This window comes from Peromyscus leucopus, chromosome 3 (genome assembly GCF_004664715.2).
Source record: "Peromyscus leucopus breed LL Stock chromosome 3, UCI_PerLeu_2.1, whole genome shotgun sequence".
Taxonomy (NCBI): domain Eukaryota; kingdom Metazoa; phylum Chordata; class Mammalia; order Rodentia; family Cricetidae; genus Peromyscus; species Peromyscus leucopus.
This window is the reverse complement of record NC_051065.1, coordinates 100,854,286-100,873,433: the sequence shown is the minus strand read 5'-3', so window position 1 is coordinate 100,873,433 and position 19,148 is coordinate 100,854,286. Positions and strand designations below refer to the sequence as shown.

Here is a 19,148-nt window from a genome sequence, read left to right as displayed (position 1 = left end):
CTTTCCTACCTAAACTCCCTTGTTTTTAGAATATTATTTTAAGATGTGTTACATTTGTTTGTGTTGTGAAACATTTGTTTAATGATGCAAAGATATGTTGCATTTCTTTATTTTGCATTTGTTTAACTCTGTGAAGCTGTGATTCTTTACCTGTCTAAAATACCTGATGGTCTAATAAAGAGCTGAATGGCCAATAGTGAGGCAGGAGAAAGGATAGGTGGAGCTGGCAGGCAGAGAGAATAAATGGAAGGAGAAATCTGGGAGCAAAAGAAATCACATCAAGGGAGAAGGAAAAGGATATAAGGGACTAGTCACGCAGTCACACAGCCAGCCATTGAGTAAGAGTGAAAGTAAGATTACAGAAGTGAGAGAAAGGTAAAATGGGATAATTTAAGAAAAGCTGGTAAGAAACAAGCCAAGCTATGGCCCAGCATTTATAATTAAGGATAAACCTCCATGTGTGATTTATTTGGGAACTGGGTGGTAGGCCCCCCAAAAGACCAATGACTAAAGGGTAAAAGGGGGGGGGAAAGCAACACCACTTTGACGTACCAATGTGGGCTGAATTTTCTTGTAGGTCCTGAGAAAATTGGAAAAAAAAAAGAAAGAAAAGAAAAAGGACACTAAGAAGTACTGATGTTCAGCCTATAGCACTAAATAGAAAGGGCAAGTTAAGTAAAAACTGCTTGTGGCAATGCAGGTACCTGTTTCCTGCAGCTAGGAAGATTGAATGCACCTTGGACCTGGCTGTGAGTTTTAGGCTTGACTTGCATGATCCCAGAAGCAGGTGGAGTCAGCCACCAAAGTCGTGCAGAGGTCTGTGGCACTTAGTAGTTTTAAAGTTTGCTCACATAGTCAAAAAAGACTAGAGCTAATGGAGTAAGAAAGGTCCAGATGGGCTGGGTGGTGGTGGTGCACACCTTTAATCCTAGCACTTGGGAGGCAGAGCTAGGTCGATCTCTGTGAGTTCAAGGCCAGCCTGGTCTACAGATCGAGATCCAGGACAGGCACGAAAACTACACAGAGAAACCATATTTGAATGGTTAGTTACCATGTGTGACACTATGTGAAAGGATTAGAAGGATTAGGAATTATGGCCTTGTTGGAGGAAGTTTGTTACTGGAGGTGGACTTTGAGGTTTCAAAAGCCCATGCCAAGCCTAGAGTCTCTCTCTTGGCTTACAGATAAGGATGTAGTTCTCAGGTACTGCTCCAGCATCATACCTGCTCTGCTCCCTACCTTGGTGATAATGGACTACTCTTTGAAACTATAAGCAAGTCTTCAATTAAATGTTTTTTTTTTTTTTTTCTTTAAGAGTTGCAGTATTCATGGTGTCTCTTCAAAGCAACAGAACAGTAACTTACACAGAAGTTGGTACTAGGGAGCAAAATATGGCTGTAACAGGTCTGGCCATGCTTCTTACTGGTAGAATGTAGACTTTGAGATTTTGGATTAGGAAAGCAGTTGGACCCTGTAAGTGGGGCTTAATGGGCCGTATTAGTGGGAGCATGAAAGATAGTGGTGCTGAGAGCAGTGCAAATTAAGATAGCTGGCTCTGGCTCTAGAGGTTTCATAGAGAAAGAATATTAGTAAGTTGCCTAGAGACCATACTTCTGATATTTTGGCAAAGAATGTGGCTGGGTTTTGCTCTTGTCCAAAAAATTGCCTGAGACTAAATTGAATTATTTTGGATGAATGGGTTTGGCAGAGGAGATTTCAAGTATAGTATTTTCAGTGTAGTATTGATTGTGTTGTATGGTTATTAGTAATCATTCTTATGCAGATCTCTAATGAAAAGGAGCAGGTGCAAAAAGAGAAATACAAAAATGTATAGTTTGAAGAGAAAAAGAACAACAGGAAGTATAATGAAGCTAAGTCCAGTGCTCAAATAGTTAAAAAAATTTAAAGGAAAGCCTGATGCTAAATGAAATAAAGTGCATGGTAACCTCAGGGAGGGACCCCATTCCTGGTACCAAAATCTGTATTAGGGTTCGCTAGAGGAACATAACTCATAGATTACACACACACACACACACACACACACACACACACACACACACACATTCTATAAGTTGTATATAACATGTGAGATATATATGCAAACATATATGCAAATACACACACAAACACACACACACACACACACACACACACATTTGGTTATAGGCTGTGATCCCAGTAGTTCAACAATGGCTATCTACCAATGGGTGGTCCAAGAATTCAGTATTTATTCAGTCCACAAAGGTGAATCTCAGCTGGCCTTCAGTATGCACTTGAAATCTCAAAAAGTAGACTCTAATGCCAACCAATAAAAGAATGGGCTTGCTAATGAGAGTGAGAGCAAGCAGGCAGAGAGAGCAAGGTTCCTTCTTCCATGTCCTTTATATAGGCTGCCATCAGAAAATGTGGTACAGATTAAAGGTGGATCTTCCCACCTCAAAAGTTCTGGATTAAAGGTGGATCTTCCCACCTCAAAGCTGGGGATTCTAAGTAGGTCTTCTTATTTCAAATGATGTAATTAAGAAAAAAATCCCTCACAGGTTTGCTCAGTCATTTGGATTTTAATTCATACCAGATAGAGTCAAGTTGACATCCAAGAATAGCTATCACATATATCCTAAATATACCTTGTTGAGTCCATATCCTGTAACACTTATGTATGTTTTTATGGCTGATCACTTGGCTCTGGACAACAGAGCATAGTTTTAAGAGTTTACTTTTGAAGCTTGGTGGTAGTGGTGCACAATTTTAATCCCAGCGGTGAGGAGGCATAGGAAAGTAGATCTCTGTGAGTTTAAGACCAACCTGGTCTACAGAATGAGTTCTATCCAGGACTACACAGAGAAACCCTGTCTTGAAAAACCAAATGTGTGTGTGTGTGTGTGTGTGTGAGAGAGAGAGAGAGAGAGAGAGAGAGAGAGAGAGAGAGAGAGAGAGAGAGAGAGATTATCTTAATTATTCTGATAGCTACCTCTTACAAGTGCTGGAGAAAGATTGGGGTGTGGTATTGTCTCAAGTAGCAGAGCTGGGGGTAAAGGACCCTGGTTTTGCTTTCTGTGTACTGTCAATGTGTGAGTATGACTCAGGGCCAAATCTGCCCTAACTGCTGCTATAGTGCTTCATGGGGCATGCTCTCAGTGGTGTCCCAATGCGGTGCTGCCTTTCCCTGGCCTTTCCCTACCTAGAAACAGGCTCAATAGAAAGTTATTTCTATTCTTCCCATTGGAAGAAACTCTTCTAAAACTCACATTTTTCCTTTTCATTCTGTTTACCTTTATGAACTGCTGACACTTCTAGACTTACCAAGTACTTGTCCACTGAGGAATTATCACTGCCTCTTGTTGAGAATTGTCTTTGTAACTATTAAGACTTTCCCAAGAGGGAGGCAGGGAGTTGGTGCATCAGGGAAAGCACTTGCTCTGCCTGTGTAAGAGTTCCAGTCTCCAGAACTCACTGAAGCTCTGTTGCCGATGTCCAGTTACAGAGTCAAGGAATCTCAGAGGCAAGCTGGCTAATTAGAGTAACCAAAATGGTAAACTCTGGGATCAGTAAGAGACATTGCTCCAATATAATAAGGTAGATAATAATGGAAAGACACTTGGCATCAACTTTTGGCTTCCACATGCACACTCACACATTCAAACATACATTATATATATATATATATGTGTGTGTGTATATATATGTATATACATATACATATATATATATATATAAAACAAATTTCCCCAGTGGTACCCTATTTTCTCTTTTTGTTAAACAAAGGTGTTCCTCTCAAATCAAATTAGTATTGCTTATCTAGCACATCCAGAACTTTGGTACCCTGAGCCCTTGTCCCATGTTTTTATCATCTCGTGTTACTGCTACTGCCCTTTAATATATTTATTCCATTCACATCCGTCAAATCTCATTTCAAAGACTACTTTCTGGAGCCTTTTCTAGTTCTAACCATTACCCAGATGGGGCATCTTCCTTTGTAGGCACTTCTTATCTGGAAGAGCCCATTTCTACCTTGGGTAGATATGTTAGCTCTGTATCCGAGTCAGGAAGAGAAAGGGAGTAACTAGAAAGTGGATGTTGTTCTCCAGCTGCTTTCCTGCTCTCAGTCATCCCAGTGACTGAAGACAGAAGCCTCCCCACTAGAGAAGTGTGGGTAATATGTGTGAATGATGGCAATGTGAACTCAGGAGGGAATGTGCAAGGGACATGGTCAGGATTTAACTAGAGTGTTCCTCTATACCATCTTACTGATTATTGCTGCCTGGGGATAAGACCTGGTGTTGTTCATCAGTGTCTATGGATAGCAGTGCTTTGCGTTAATGGCACACAAGATTTTGTGAATTTTATTTGCTTTAAATTATAAATTATATGACTTTTGTTCAGGGATTAAAAACTATTTTTTAGGTCTTATATGTCATTAAAAGTAATTTGATTATTAAAAAGAAAAGTCATAAGTTACTATGCTGAGATAAAGAAAAAAAACAAAACATTGGGTAAAAATTCTAATTTCTCTCCTTACATATTTTCTTATGTTTCCACAAACAGAAATATTTTTCAAATGACAGAATTTTTTATTGGTAAAATGCTTTTCATTAACATACTACTTTGTAATATTCAAACTCTGTGTACCTTACATTATCTCATATGGCTTCTTAAAACAACCTGTGTGATAAATTGGCAATCAATATTTTCTCTATTTGTCAAATGGAGAAACTAAAGCCTAAACTGATCTTGCCCAGGTTCAAGAAGGAACTGATAGTCTTCTATTTTGCATAATAGTGACTACCTACCATTTGAGAATATACTACATACCAAGTCTTCCATGAAGACCATAATTTAAATGCCTTTTCTCTGTGGGATTTCTTGGGTTTCTATTTAATATTAGCATATAAAAATTTAGTCATTATGACCCCAACATTTCCCAATAGGGAAAATAAATTATAGTAATGTCACTGTAAAGTATGAACTCAATCAGGCAATGAGGAGATTTTGTGTGTGTGTGTGTGTGTGTGTGTGTGTGTTACTTGTTAGTGTGTTACTTATTTTTAACTGCTGTAACTTCTTATCTGACATATTATGTAGAAAGTCTCTCATCTGGCAATAATGATTATCTAAGTGGACCCACTCCCTATGGCTTTCTGTGGAACAAAATAGGGAAAGTTCCAGGGTCCTCATGAGACAAGCAGGCCTCATAGCCCTCAGGATACAATAACATTTTTTCTTCAGATTAATTACATGGCGAGAACCAATGTCCAAGGAATTTTCTTTTCTTTGATGGGGAGAAATAACAGATTTTCTAATGATATCTCTGCCTTGCAAAAAATTGATTTATATTTCCTGTTTCTGCACTTTAAACTTTAGGTTATTTGAACTATCCAGGGTACATTGAGCAACAGATTAGCTCCTTGTCAGTGTGGTGCTAGGCTTCCAAGTTTAATCACTTAAGTCCCTTCAAGGGTTTGTGTTTCTTTACAGGGGCTTATGTGTGTTGGGCTATTACTTAGCAGTTTTCTCCCAAGAAAACTCCTGTTACTAGTAGTAGTTTCTGGTAGTGTACAGCCAGGAGTCTTTGGCCTCTTCAGTGATAAGGGCTTTTGAATCATACTGTTTTCTTATAATTCCTTTAAAAGAATCTGTCTAATCCTGTCTTTGGTGATGAGATAAGGCAGAAAATCAGCATAATATGAAGTTTTAAGGAGTAAAATCCTGTAGCTGTACTTTGTGTTAGATAAGCAGCTTCCTTGAGCAGGTCCAGGGAGTATAGCATGGGTGAGATAAGCTGGGCCACTTTAGTGTCACTGCTGAGGCTTGGAGCACTGGGGCACTCTTCATGGTGCTGAGGTGCCAGGGCTCTGGGTGTTATTTGAGAACAGAACAGTAGGGTCAACGTTACTGATACAAGTAAAGAAGTAATTAAAAACCTTAACTGTGCACATAGGTCTGTAAACTATAATACTGTTCATCTAAATAGCACATATTTGTGAATCTTCTTTTATGAATTTTACATTATATCCTTGGAAATATTTCTGATATGATGTCGAAAAGCAGAACAAGATTTTATAAATGGATTACAAGTGAGATCCCTCAAAGTGTATTATAGTTGGAAAATCTACATGAAGTATAAAAAAGGTAGACAGTTGTATTGGTTGCATAATTTCATATTTTTCTTCAAAACTGTAGGCATTGTGTGTGTGTGTGTGTGTGTGTGTGTGTGTGTGTGTGTGTGTGTAAAATTTATTCTTTGTTGTTTGTTTTGAGACTGGATCTCACTATGTCATCATCTCGGGCTTCAACTTCCAGGTGTCTACCTGCTTCTGTTGGAATGCACCACCCACACTTGGATTATATTTTTTTTATTCTTGGAATTCAAATATTTACATACTCACATTTTTGAAAGTTACAGATTTTATAGTCCTACTCATTTCATATTTTCTTTTACTCATACATTATTTGAGTGAGAAGGGGAAAATATCTACATTTTCAATTCCAGGTTTTAGCCTCCTTCGTTTATCCCATTACTGTCTGCAAAGTAGACACAACAGGCTTAGATAGAGACAAATAAAACATTGTTTAAGATGCTGTAAACAATGTATGTGGAAATGGGATTCAAATAGAGTTTTTCTGGTTCCTGTGGATGTGAAGGCCATTCTCTTTTTGTTTTGCAGACAAATTGCCTTTCACTAATATGTAAAGGCCTGAAAGACGTTTGGAGCCTGTGTGGTGATGTGGGATTGAGGTCCTAGTAGAGTCTAGAGGAGGGACTTAGAAACCTGATCTGTGGTATAGTGACTGACCGCTGAGGTGTGTGGTGATGTGGGTGAGGCCTTGGCAGAGTTCTCCTCATGGTCACTCTCCAGTGTAACTTGCAGCTGTCCTAGGTTGTCCCTCACAACCCTTCAGAAAGCAGTGACTTCAGCCGAGTGTATCTGTTTACTGTGTGCAGGAATTCTATGTATGTGTGGCCTGGGCCTGCTCCTTCTCCTTAGGATCACTTCTTACCTCCTTTTCTAACTTCTCCTGTTCTTAAAATATAATTCAAGGCTCATTTTCCCCATAAGTCTTTCCCAATCCCTCCCTTTCTTCTTTATAATCCATATACTTCAGGGGGTGATTTTTAATGTTTTATTCAGTGCTGGAAACAATATATTACCTTTTTTCCCCAGTAATTACCAGAGTTATAAATTCTTTGAGAAAATGTAGAATTTTTAATGTATCCAACATAGAGCAGCTACCCAACAAATATCACAAGATCAGCTGTATCTTACCGGGAATACAGTTGGCTACCATCATTTGACATTTTCTATTTTGGTTACACCATTTCTTTGCCAATTTATTTTGCCTTGCAATTCCATTTCAATGAGAGGAGATTGGGAGAACACTGAAAGGTACTACAGGTTCTCATGGAAGAAAATCTTGCTGCTGGGAATATTGCTGAAGGCTGTTCTAAACCTATGTTTTTGCCTGGTTGACAAGAGGCAAATGGGAGTGATCTGGTTAGCTCTAGGATGACAGCACACATACACGTGCTGCAGTGAGAGGCGCTTAAAGTTATGGGAACAGATTTGGCACATGCCACTGTTCAGCAGTTCTCTTGGTGTTTGCAGTTGGTTTTAATGTAGTTTAGTAAGTATTTTAACTTATCCAAACATGTAAGATGAACCATTAGAAATCAGCACAGGGTGTGCTTTGCCCTGTGATCTCCTTTCTTGAATTAGCAGGTGAGCGCTCTTTGCACTTCAGCCCTTGTCTGTGCATGAGGTCCAAGCGATTTTTAGGAAAAAAACTATCAAGAAAAAGAGATAAGAGAGGGATTTTTTTGCCCTGCGGTGCATCCCTGAAGCTATCATGTCATATTTTAAGAAGGGTTTATATGAGGACATCTACTTGCTATTTTTATAAAATGTAGGATAATCTGATTGCCTTTATAGAATTCTTGTAAATGAATGATTTATTGTCTTTATTCTAAAATGGTGAGAGAAAAAACAAAAAAGAAAAAACAAGAAAGTTTTATATCATGTTTGCCTGCATGTGTTTTGTTGTACAGAATTTTTTGTTTGTTTGTTTTTGTTTTTTGAGACAGGGTTTCTCTGTGTAGTTTTGGTGCCTGTTCTGGATCTTGCCCTGTAGACCAGGCTGGCCTTGAACCTCACAGAGATCCACCTGGTTCTGCCTCCCGAGTGCTGGGATTAAAGGTGTATACCACCACTGCCCGGTGAGAAATATTTTTTTTTAAAGTTTCCTTTAACTGTTGTGTATCTCAGTAACTCCTATGGAATACAGTTTTAGGATTCAGAGTGGACGGGACCTTCAAATGGAAGGCAGTCCTTCATCAGACAAGTAGGCCCTAATTCTACCTCTCAGGAAATTTACTGTAAGCCCTTTGAAAGGGTGTCTCCTTCCATGCTTCTTTCCTAGATGTGTGCATAGATTCCCATTGGAATTGTGCATCATCCAAGGGATTTTTTATCCAAGACAATATTGTTGGTGTTATGTTGACCAACAGTATACATTTTTCTTGTTACATACCTCTTATGACCCTTATAGTTAGTTTTAGTTGAGTCTCTCTTGGGCCGCAAAAATATATTATAGAGATTCAGCTGGATATTAAAGCTACAACTAGAAATTTCAAGGTATTTTTCTAGAGGCAAGCCATTTATTATGGAATACTTGGTGTTATCCAGTTTTTAATGTTTCAGCTATGAAATTCTTAAGTTTTCCCCTACCCCCCAATGTGGGGTTTTTTGTTTGTTTGTGTTTTTCTTTAACAAAAGATATTTTTTATTGTGTGTGTATGGGTGGGTGGGGGTATGTACATGTTAGTGCAGGTGCCCACGGAGGTCAGAGGCATTGGATCTTCTGGAGCTGGAATTCCAGGTAGTTGAAAGCCATCTGACATGGGTGCTTGGAACCAAACAATGTAAGATGAATTGCTAAACGGTCTTATTAATAAAAAATATCCAGAGCCAGGTATTAGGGTGAATGCTGAAAGATCAGAGACACAGAACAAGTCACAGCCAACCACACCTTGCCATCTCCTCAGCTGATCTTGTTTCCTTAGACTGAAAGCCTTGAGTCCTTGACCAAATGGATCTCAGCTGAACTGTTGCTAAAAAGCCTCTAGTTCCTGGTCCTTATGCCTTATATACCTTTCTGCTTCCTGCCATCACTTCCTGGGATTAAAGGCATATGTCTTTCCCAAGCAAAACACGAGATCTCAAGACCTAGGATAAAAGGCGTGGGTTCTTCCCAAGCAAAGACATGAGATCTCAAGTGCTGGGATTAAAGATGTGAGCCACCACAACTTGCTCTGTTTCTAGTGTGGCCTTGAACTCAGAGAGATCCAGATGGATCTCTGTATCTGGAGTGCTAGGATTGGGGTGTGTGCCACCACTGTCCTGCCTCTATGTCTAATCTAGTGGCTGTTCTGTTCTCTGACCCCAGATAAGTTTTATTAGGGTTCACAATATATTGGGGGACACAATATATCACCACAAAACTTAGATTCTCTTCAAGAGTAGTAAGCATTCCAGACCCCTGAGCTATCCCCATCCCAATATACATACATACATACATACATACATACATATATATATATATATATATATATATATATATATATATATATATTGGTTTTTCAAGACAGGGTTTCTCTGTGTAGCTTTGCGCCTTTCCTGGAACTCACTTGGTAGCCCAGGCTGGCCTCGAACTCACAGAGATCCACCTGCCTCTGCCTCCCAAGTGCTGGGATTAAAGGCGTGCGCCACCACCGCCCGGCTTTAAATATATTTTTAAAACAGACCATCTTTTATAAAATAATTAGGAAATAACTTATGTCTTTTGAAAAAAACTAGAAATATGACTGGAAATGAATAAATTTTAAGTGTATCTTCTGGTAAATTTTCACAGATAGCTGGTGACCAGCACCCAAGGTCAAGGGCCAGAGCATCACTAGTTTCCCAGAAGACCCTTTCCATGCTCTCTTAATAGTCTTCTCCAGGTCTGCATATGTCCTGTTGAGAAAAAAAAATTCCCAGTTGGAAATCCTTTCTTTCCTGTCTGTTTATAATTTAAGACATCAAATACAGAACAGTTGGTAGCACTGGAATTCCTATAAGTAGTAGCCATGGGAGCTGCCCTTTGAGGTGACTCAAAGTGTGTACAGATGAATGAGGTTTTCTTTGCTAATATTATCTATATTCTGATATACTTATTTTAAAAATTATACCATTTTGTGGTGGTTTGAATGACAATGACCTTCATAGGCGCATATTTGTATACTTGTTCTGCAGTTAGGGAAAGGTTTGGGAAGGATTAGGGGATGCGGCCTTGTTGGAGGAAGTATGCCCCTGCAGAAAACCTTTAAAGTTTCCAAAGATACTAGCCATTCCTAGTGTTCTCTTTGTCCCCTGCTTGTCAGTCCACATGGGAACTCTTAGCTCTTCTGACTGCCATGTTTTTGCTCTGCCATTGTGAACTCTAACCCACTGAAACTGTAAGCCAAATTACTTGCTTTCTTTTTTTTAGTTTAATTTTATTTTATGTGCATTGGTGTTTTGCCTGCATATATGTCTGTGTGAAGGTGTCAGATTACCTGGAACTGGAGTTACAGACAGTTGTGAGCTGCCATGTGGGTGCTAGGAATTGAATCCAGGTTTTCTGGAAGAACAGCCAGTACTCTTAACCTCTGAGCATCTCTCCATCCCACTTTCTTTCTTTTATAAGTTGCTTTTGTCATGGTGTTTTGTCACAGCAATAGAAAAGTAACTGAGACACACTTCATGATTCTATATTAAATCATTACATATCCCTGACACTTTATTCATTCCTCATAAAAGCAAGACTTACTTGCTTTTCAGTAAAACTGGTTTAATAATCTTAAAATAATTTCAACTAAAAACTGTTTGAGGCCCAGAGAGTTGACTAAGTAGACAAAGCACTTACCTTGCAATCCAGGAAATGTTAATTTGACCTCTATAACCCATGTAAAGGTCAAAGGAGAGACCTTTCTCCACAAAGTTGTCCTCTGACCTCCATGTGCACTCTTCCACACATATATAAATAATAAAAATATTTTAGTCATCTCATATCTATATCCTTTATCTACTCTTAACCTTTTGCATAAGGACAAGGATAATCCATGCAAAATGATTTATGCCCATTTGATGGAAAATACCCAGATTCTTTCTAACCATCTAATGGAAATATCAGGATATATGACTTCCATCGTAAGTTTTAGAAAATTTATTAGAAATTACCAGTCTCATAAAGAACCAAACAAATGGCCAAGATAACTTGCTTGGCTAGGTAGGCCTCAAAGCAATTATATTAATACATTATAATAAAATACTCAGTTTACCATAAAATTTAAATATTACTACCACAAATTGCTAAGTTCTATTATTGGATATCCTTTGGTTTGGTTTCATAAATTTTTTTGAAAGTATCTGAAATTTATATAAAAATTGAAATTTGAGTACTCTAGAAATAATATTTGACTAAGCTGATTATGTTCCTGAAATACCTTTGGAAAGGATGTGAAGAGCCTAGAACATCTGTAACCTTCAGCCCTAATGAGACTCAAGAGTAGCTGTAGTTCCCGCTTATTCAGCATGGACTGTTTCTATATATTGGTAATCTTTGAACCAGACTAAAGTTGGATTTCAAAGTAGTGATATGTATACCCCCACTTTTAAGACCCTTTAGGATTTTCAAAGTAAGTGAAAAAATGCAGAAAGATGTAGAAATTATATTTAACCTGGAAATAGCTTTAGGAACCTCAGTGGTAAATAACAAATTGTGACTAGTTTTCATACTTCAGGGACTGAGGGACAAAGATGGATCTCGTGGAGGCTCATGTGGTTCCGTCTTTACCATCCAACATAAGTATAGCACCTGACCCCTAGCCAATAAAATCATAATCCATTGTGATTTGGGAGTTGTTCATAATTGTAGTTGCAGTAAAGCTGAACTTGATTTCAGAATGGTGCATACTATTGTAATAAATACAATACACAGTACAATCGATAACTAAGATACCTGACATGGACTTTGTGGCTTAGCCACAAGCAGGTGGTTCCTATGATAAATATTTCCATGATATTGCCATCTGGGTTAACTGGAATTCAGGTCATTGGGTATATGGTTTCAGGCAAAGAATTTTGGAAATCAGTTATTACCAATGTTATTTATTTGGTTACTATCCATTTCATTTGATTAGGTATTACAGAACAGAAATGAGCCTAGAAAAAGAATTTGCTGCATTGAACCAGGATATAAAAGACATTTCCCATTGGGATATCTTAGGAATTTCAAGACATGAAGGGTTGAAACATGCAGCTGTCAGTTTCAACTGAATAAATACATAATTGAAAATTTATTTGAATGTACAAAAGCTCATTGTATATCAGCCATCTATCAAAGATGACATTATAGCTAAAGCCAACAGAATTTAGTTAAAATTTTAGAATCAGTTGCAGTTCATACCCAGTAAATCCTTTCATCTGTTTGAAATGTCTCTGGAAGGGGTGTGGGGTGAGGAATGTGGGGGTAAACTGAGAGTAAAGCTCCCTCACACCCAGGAACTTGCAGCTAAATTTAAAGTAAATCATGTGTTAAAGGAGTTCACGGATAAAGTTATTGAAATATGGCTGCAATCAAATAAATAAAAAGGGAAAGCCCATGAGAGCTGTACTAGCAATGACTACGTAGTATAGTTAATGGGGCTGTAGCTGGGGAGGATTTATTTCTTTTCAGCCTCCTGAGAACAGTAAGCAGCCTCAGAAAGGGCTCAGCCTTCTGAAGGGACAGAAATAAGAGGAGGATGGGGAGAAAAGTTAGAGAGTAGAGAGAGGAAGAGAAAGGAAGGTGGTCACATATTCCGTAATCCCTTGTTGGTAGGTCCAAAGACGATCAAATATAGCAAGTATCTTCCCGTCTCAGTTAGGTTTTTATTGCTGTGAAAAGATACCATGACTATGGCAACCCTTATAAAGAATACATTTAATTGGTGTGGCTAGGTTATAGTTTCAGAGAGTCAGTCCATTATCATCATAGCAGAGAGCAAAGCTGCATATAGGCAGATGTGGTGCTGAAGCTGAGAGTCCTACATCTTGTCTCAAAGGCAACAGGAAGTTGACTGACAATCACACTGAGGGAAGCTTGAGCAAAATAGACCACAAAGCCCTCCCCACAAAGCCATCCATGTATGGATGTTGACATACATCCTTCAACAAGGCTGCACCTCTCAGTGCCACTCCCTTTGGGGAACATTTCTTTCAAACCACCACAGGGGCCATTTTCTTTCAAACCACCATACTTCCTAAGATATGGAAACAACAGTTTCAGAAACAATGAACTATGAAGGTTTTGAGAAGCATTTAAAGAATATCCCTGCATTGCAGCTTCTGGACAACAGAATTTCAGAATTCTAAGACACAAGTCACTGCTGTGTGTTGTTTTCATTCCTTTCAAATTTGAGATTTATTCCAGTTATTTTATTCCAACTCTGTTATAGTATATTGGGTAAGTAGTAGGCAGTTCATGTACCTCTGGAATAAAAGAGGCTGCATCTTTATTTTAAATGAGTTGTATTTGGGTCTGGGGAGGTAGTAAAGTGGTAAAGAACACTTGTTTCTGCAAAGGACCCAGGTTCAGTTCCCAGCACCCACATGGCAGTTTACAGCCACCTGTAACTCCAGTTCTAATGGATCTGACACACTCTTCTAGCCTCCATTGCACCAGGCACACATGTGGTACACATACATATATGTAGGCCAAACACTCATACACAGTAAAAACAAAAAACCCACTGAAATCAAATTAAGTAAAGCCTTTATTTTATAAATCTACTTTCATAAAATTTGCATAGAAATTTAAGGTTATCTGTCTTAGGGAGTAGGATGAGTACATCTTTTCTGCTAAAAACAAAGCAACTCCCCACCTCCAGCTACCAGTTATGTTGTTGGAAGACTAGTGTGAAGGAAAGACCGACAAGTTATGACCAACTTGCCAACAGTCTAGGCCTTTGTTTGGGGGAAAATCTACAGAGGAGGTCTACATTAATACCAGAGTGTGTCCACTTACAAGCACTGTAATTATAAGGCAAAAGGAGGCAGGAAAGAGGATTGAAAAGTTTACTTTATGGCCTGCAGTTGCCCATTGTTAGAAGTAACCAGGGAGTAGTCAGTTAAAGGTGACCAGGGCATGCTGACTTACCAGATGAATCCCAGCAGCAAGAGGCAAAAGCAGGAGGATCTCTATGAGTTCAAGGCTAGCCTGGTCTCCATAGTGAATTGAGGCCAGGCAAGGGCACACAGAGAGCCCACACAGAAAAAGGGAAAGAAGAAGTAAGATGATGGATAAATGTCTCTCCTGGTCAGCCTTTATTGTGCTCTATGATGCAGGGCAGGCAAGAGTCTAGACAAATAAGATACTTTAGTTTTGTAAACCAAACTACTGTGGTTATGGGATCTGTCTTCATAGTTCAAAATGGCAGAAATTTGCAAAATGACATGGCCTTGGCTAATATTCCTGACTTTTGTTTTTATTAAATAGGTATAAAGGGGGGCATAGTTGTCATCTTCATAACTATTATCTGCTTGAAAAGAGTTGTTTCCTCATTAGGGGACTTGGGACACTCTCTGGTATCAGAAATTTTGGAGGAGAAAAATGCTATAAAGGAGAGCCCTTCTTCAATGGCTTCCAAGCTTGCTAACATGTATATAGTTACATAATGTTCTTCCCTTGTGCATTGAGATCCAAACGTCATTTATGAGATAGCCTTTGGGTCATTCTCACTGGTTCCAGTTGACAATAGGGGTGTAGAAGTTTTACAGTGTCCACTCTTGATGACTTTCAGAAATTAGAGGATGGTCAAGGGGACCCAGATAGATGGAGTTAGATTGTCACAGGACCATTTGAGTGTGATCTACTGTAAACAAGAGGAGACAAAATTAGGACAGCTTTCGAGTATGCAGGGTCCAGCAGATCACAGATTAGGTAGATGTTGGGATGGGCCAACACATAACCCTGGTTCTGGGCCTGGGTAGTTTTAAGGTTGGTCAGTCCACCACTCTCCCCTGTCTTCACCACCAGGATGAGCAATCCAACATTGCCCTGGCTAGTTCATCCCTTACAGTGATGAGCAAGGGGTGGGGCCAGTTCTCAGGCTTTCATGTCCTCAGGGTTGGTTCTCCCATACCTACAACCTCAGGGCCAGCTCTACTGTGTGACCCAGGCAAGTTGTAGGGGGATACTTTCCCAAGTGCTACAGTTGATGAGGGACAGGGAGAGCTCTCTCACTCTTAGGACCTCAGGAACAGCTCTTCCACCTGTTCATGCCACTACATGACTGATGAGTAATAGGAACAGCTCTCCCATGCTCACAACATTGGAGCTGGCTCACCTCTGCCAACAGGGTCAGCTCTACTGTGCTACCCAGGCAAGGTGCAGGGTCCACTTTCCAAAGTGCTGCAGCTGTTAAGGGGGATGATCAGGTCCCTCACTCACCACAGGTACCAGGGTCAATGGTAGGGGAGTGCTTTGTAGCTGGAAGGTTTCTCAGGTCCTGCCTGGCCCAGCGGTTGGGATGAATCTCTCCCTCCCGCATTCTGTACCCACTTGATCCCAAGTAAACACACAGAGGCTTATATTATTTACAGACTGTATGACCTATGGGTCAGGCTTCTTGCTAGCTAGCTCTTATATCTTAAATTAACCTATTTCTATTAATCTTTGCATTGCCACATGGCTTCATGGCTTACTGATACTTTTACATCTTGCTTCTCCCAACTTCTCCCCAGACTCCACCTTTCTCTATCCTGTCTCTCTCAAATGTCCTGTCTGCCTCTAGGCCTTGCCATAGACCAAATTAGTGTATTTATTAACCAATGGGAACAACATCTATTCACAATGTACAGAAAGACATCCCCCAGCAGGGGAGTACTTCTTTTCCTTTCCCTCACCACCACATGGCAGATGAGGGGGTTGTGGCCAGCTATCCCACTTCTATATCCTCAGGGCTATCTCACCTGCACCTCTGCCAACAGGCTCAGCTCTATGTGCTGTCTAGGTGAGGAGCAGGGCCTGTTTCCTGAGTGCTGCAGCTGGTAAGGGGGAGGGTCAGCTCGCTTGTCTGTGGCAGGCAGTAAGGGGCAAGAGATAAGGGGGCATCTTTCCCCCACCCACATCACTGCGTGACAGATTAGTAGTGGGGACAGCCCTCCCATACTCACAACTTCAGAGCTGGCTCACCCACCCCTCAGCTAACAGGGTTGGTTCTATTGTGCTGCCCAGGCAAGGTGCAGGGCCTCCTTTCCCCAGTGTGCAGCTGGTGGGGGACAGGAACAGCTCTCTTGTTCTTATGATCTCAGGACCAGCTCTCCCACCTGCCTCAGGTGTTGATGGGCAGGAGTGGGGGGGCATCTCTTCCTTGTTCATGCCACCACAAGACAGATGAGTAATGGGGACAAGCTCTCCCATGCCACATCAGGGCTGGCTCACCCACACCTCAGCCAACATGGTCTGCTCTACTATGCTGCTCAGGCAAGGTGCAAGGTCCATTTTCCCCAGTGCTGCAGCTGGTAAGGGGGAGGAGGGTCAGCTCCCTTACCTACCACAGGTGGCAGGGGCAAAAGGTGAGGAGAAGGCATTGTTCCCTAGACCTCACCACCACATGGCTGATGAGGGGGGTGGTTTTTTTTTTTTTTTTTTTTTTTTTTTTTTTTTTTTTTTTTTTTTTTTTTTTTTTTTTATGTAGGCTCTCACTCTGTAGCCCAGGGTAGCCTAGAACTTACTTTGTAGCCCAGACTTCTCAAACTTGTACTGGTCTTCCTGCCTCAGCCTTAGGGGTGGCATGAACCAGCATCCCCAGTGCTGTCACCCATTCATTTTCAATTTCAGCAACAATATCATCCTGAAAGTCCCCTTCCCTCCTGCAGTGTTTTATCATTTCACTATGATTTAAATACTTTTTGTGTTATCATATAAACATGTATGATAACACATACATGTGCCTTTAAAAAATTCTTTATTCCAGGTTTCTGTGTTCTTATTTTCTATGCAAAGATTTTTTTCCTCCTAAGCAGTTGTTTCTTAAGTAGATTTAATTTTTGACTTTTTGCTTATCTTTAATGGGAACAACCTCACACCCCATACAAACTCTTGTTTCTCAGATAATCAAAGCATCCCCACAGCTCCTTATACTTGCAGTTGGTGCTATCTCAGGTGTCTCATCAGTCTGTATTCAGAGTGTAGCTTAGGGATTCCTATACTGCATGGCTGTCATGAGTTCCGATTCAAACGCATACTTGCAGTTAATTTCTTTTGGGTGAGCCAATTTTTCACTACCATCAGCTATACAGAAGAGACAAAGCTCCTTGTCGTCTTGTTCTGATCACCTTTCAACCAAAATACAGCATGTCAGGCTCTTTATTATCTAGTTCCTAGAACTGTATTCACCTTTAAATGTGGTATACAGCTGTTAGATAGTTTTGACTTTATGTCCTTCTAGCTCTGAGACAAGTCAATGTCGGTTGTGATTTCTCTGGCATTTAGTTTCTTGCTCATTTCCAGCACCCAAAGACTGCCTTTCTTTTGAGCATGTCTTTATTATGTTTGTATGTGGGTGTGTGTATTTAAAATAATATATCTAATTCATAGTTTCTGTGTTTTAGATAAACCCAGGATGCCACATTTCCCAAGATAAAATTTCAATTAAAGTTTCTGTTTTTGGTAGTATTACCCATATATGTATAAACATGAAGTAGGCATAAATACCATATAAATATATTTTATACAATAATATAAAGTATGCATATAGTAAATAGACAGTTGTACAATTACAAAACTGTAACAGATTTAAACATTTACAGCAAGTAAAATGGAAATAAATAGCATTGGTTTAGTAGTTTCAGTGTTATTGTTTTGCTAACTAAATTGCTGTATTTAGCATGGGTATTATTAAATTCCATGAAGTTGGTGTGATTTCTTTCACACTTAGCCTCCTGTGAGGACTGTCTTTGTACTGTTTGACAAGCTAGTTTGACTTTAACTTCATACAATTACACAGAAGTCTCTCTGTAGTAATAGCTTACTTGTGATAAAATGATCCTGACTTGCTACAGACTTAATTGTAAACACAAAGGCAGGTTTGATGTACTGAAATCACATAAGAATTATGTTAAGGTAGACTGTGGGAGGCCAGCTCCTACCTTCTCTCTTCTCTCTCTCTCTCTCTCTCTCTCTCTCTCTCTCTCTCTCTCTCTCTCTCTCCATTCACTCATTCATTTATCATTTATTCATTCATTCATTTATTTATTTTTATTGATTGATTGATTGATTGGTTTTTCGAGGCAGGGTTTCTCCATCTAGTTTTCCTGGATCTTGCTCTGTAGACCAGGCTGGCCTCAAACTCACAGATATCTACCTGGCTCTCTGCCTCCCGAGTGCTGGGATTAAAGGTGTGAGCACCACCGCCCAGCTGCTCCCACCTTTTCAGGGCTTCTTATGAGGAGGAGAGAGGGATAACAAGATAGTAAATAGAAAGATATCGAAGAGGAGAAAGACAGAAACACAGGATAGCTTCGGGAGGACCTGGGTCAATACCCAATGGCTTTTTCCATTTATTCAAAAGGGTTTTTATAACAATGCCAAGGGGCAAGGCAAAAGACCTCCCCCTTGCAAGAACAGCCAAGTGTAGACCCTCCAAACACCTGGTAACCATGCCCCTGGTCAAATCATCCCCTTATGCAGCCCTGCTGGGTAAAGCAAGCTCAGATTCTCAGACCCTGAATAAGTAAGTAAGGAAACCTCTGTGGGTCTTTACAGTAGACACCCTTATTTTATGATCTTAGATGATTACAAAAAAAAAAAAAAAAAAAAAAAAAAGGAAAAATGGTATTTTAGAAATATCCCTTCAAAAATCAAGGGGACTGTCTCTGGAAATGAAATTGAGAATCTGTGATCTGTGACATATATCATCAACATTAGGTATTCATGGGAGACTGGTTCCAGCCTCTCCTCGTAGCCATGAGAATCTGTGGATGTTCAAGCACCTAACCTTAAGTGGTTTCCCACTTGCAAATAACCTATACACAGCTGCTGTGTACTTTCTGCAGTCTGGAAATGAGTTTCTTAACACAATGCAATGC

The 19,148-nt window shown here is 39.9% G+C and overlaps 1 protein-coding gene across 8 annotated transcripts in view; it reads left to right on the top strand.

The window, feature by feature from the left end:
• The window catches only part of Exoc6b (exocyst complex component 6B), a 417,559-nt gene that overhangs the window by 220,834 nt on the left and 177,577 nt on the right, over nucleotides 1–19,148 (top strand). The window lies entirely within an intron of this gene.